Source organism: Leptonychotes weddellii, unplaced genomic scaffold (assembly GCF_054177405.1).
Source record: "Leptonychotes weddellii isolate Sample4059 unplaced genomic scaffold, ASM5417740v2 HiC_scaffold_10264, whole genome shotgun sequence".
NCBI classification, from domain to species: domain Eukaryota; kingdom Metazoa; phylum Chordata; class Mammalia; order Carnivora; family Phocidae; genus Leptonychotes; species Leptonychotes weddellii.
In genome coordinates this window covers 1-2416 of record NW_027679214.1, presented here as the reverse complement: position 1 = coordinate 2416, position 2416 = coordinate 1, and the positions used below count along the sequence as shown (strand labels likewise).

The 2416-nt window shown below is 45.3% G+C and overlaps 1 non-coding gene across 1 annotated transcript; it reads right to left on the bottom strand.

The window, feature by feature from the left end:
* Positions 1-618: 618 nt before the first annotated feature.
* On the bottom strand, positions 619-691 carry TRNAE-CUC (transfer RNA glutamic acid (anticodon CUC)). Its single transcript has one exon. It is a non-coding gene; the product is annotated as a tRNA-Glu (tRNA).
* Between the last annotated feature and the right edge of the window lie 1725 nt (positions 692-2416).

Here is a 2416-nt window from a genome sequence, read left to right as displayed (position 1 = left end):
GGAGTTTATTTTTTATTTATTTTTACTTATTTAAAAATTGGGTGGGGGGGGCGCCTGGGTGGCTCAGTCAGTTAAGGTCTGCCTTAGGCTCAGGTGGTGATCCCAGGGTCCTGGGATGGAGTCCCGCCTTGAGCTCCACTTGGGCTCCCTGCTCAGCAGGGAGCCTGCTTTTCCCTCTCCCGCTGCCGCTCCCCCTGCTTGCATTGTCTTTCTCTCAAAAGCAGGGGGAGTGGCAGAGGGAGAGGAGAGGGAGAAAATCTCAAGCAGGCTCCACACCCAGGGAGTCCCCAGCAGGCCGACCCTTAGCTGAAACCAAGAGTTGGACACTTGACCGACTGAGCCACCCAGGTGCCCCTATTTATTATTCTTATTACTTTTTTTTGTTTTTTAAGATTTTATTTATTTATTTGACAGAGAGAGTGAGAGAGCACAAGCAGGGGAACAGTAGAGGGAGAGGGAGAAGCAAGTTCCCTGCCAAGCAGGGAGCCCAATGCAGGGCTCGATCCCAGGACCCTGAGATCATGACCCGAGCCAAAGGCAGACGCTTAACCATCTGAGCCACCCAGGCACCCCTTATTATTACTTTTTTTGTTAAGGTTTTATTTAAGTAATCTCTACCCCCCAACCTAAGGCTTGAACTCATGACCCTGAGATTGAGAGTCTCATGCTCTTCCAACTGAGCCAGCCAGGTGCCCCCATAGTAAGGAATTTAGATGTTATTCTAGATTCAGTGGAAAGCCATTGAGCAGGGTTGGGGTAGATGTTGGGGAGCTGTTGAGTCTCTCTCTCTGTGCTTTTTAACTTTGTCTTGTGGTCTAGTTTTTTTGGAGCCCCCAGGAAGGCATTCCTCTGGATAAGCAAGAGAATCCTCTTCACTCTTATCTGTACCCCCAGGTTTTGCTTCTCCTTTGCTCCTTGCCACCCCGGTAGAGGAGGTGGGCTGAACGTGTCCCATTTGTCAGCTGTCTTTGTCAAGTGCAGGTGGGGCTGGAAATATGTTCAGGGCTGTTGGTTTTTCAATTTCCTTTCTTTTTTTTTTTTTTTAAAGATTTTATTTATTTAACAGAGAGAGACACAGTTAGAGAGGGAACACAAGCAGGGGGAGTGGGAGAGGGAGAAGCAGGCTTCCCGCGGAGCAGGGAGCCCGATGCGGGGCTCGATCCCAGGACCCTGGGATCATGACCTGAGCCGAAGGCAGACGCTTAACGATTGAGCCACCCAGGCGCCCCTTCAATTTCCTTTCATTGCTGGGATGATTGCTATGCTCAACATTTCAGTGATGGTTTTATTGTGCTTATTTTGAGGCTTTAAGGAAATGACACAGTTTAAAAACTCAATATGCTTTGATTGTAGCGAATTTTGATTTATTTTAGAGCTTCTGTAGCTTATTTGGGAACTGGGGGAAAAAGCCTTCACACGCACCTTATTCCAGCATTTTCTCTCCCGTTTTCCCCCAGACACAGTGCTTTAGTGTTTTACTTTTTTTTAGAAAATGGGTTTTCACTTTGAAATGACTCATTTGGAAAAATTCTTGCTCCCTTTTTTTGTCTTTACTATCCTTTTTCTTAAATTGTGATTATATATATATATAACATTAAATTTATCATCTTAACCAATTTTTTAAAGATTTTATTTATGTATTTGACACACAGAGAGAGAGAGCACAAGCAGGGGGAACAGCAGAGGGAGAGGGAGAAGCAGGCTCCCCGCTGAGCAGGGAGCCCAATGCGGGCTCGATCCCAGGACCCTGGGATCACGACCTGAGCTGAAGGCAGACACTTAACCGACTGAGCCACCCAGGTGCCCTTCATCTTAACCATTTTTAAGTATACATTTACTAATGTTAAGTACATTCACATTGTTGTGCAACCCATCTCCAGAACTTTCTCATCTTGCAAAACTGAAACAGTATACCTTTTTTTTACTTAAATCTTAAGATTTTTTTTTTAATATGTCATGAGCAGACAACAAATAACAATTCCCCATTTCCTTCTCCTCCCAGCTCCTGGCAACCGCTATTCTGCTGCCTATTTCTATTTCTGTGAATTTGACTACTCTAGATAACGCCTATAACTGGAGTCATACATGTTTGTCTTTTTGTGACTGGCTTCTTTTACTTAGCCTAATGTCCTCAAGGTCCATCCATGTTGTAGCAGGTGTCATAAGTTCCTTGCTTTTTTTTTTTTAAAAAAAAAGATTTTATTTATTTATTTGACAGAGAGAGACACAGCGAGAGAGGGAACACAAGCAGGGGGAGTGGGAGAGAGAGCAGCAGGCTTCCCCCAAGCAGGGAGCCCAGTGCGGGGCTCGATCTCAGGACCCTGGGATCATGACCTGAGCTGAAGGCAGACGCTTAATGACTGAGCCACCCAGGCTCCCCGAATTTCCTTGCTTTTTAAGACTGAATAATATTTCA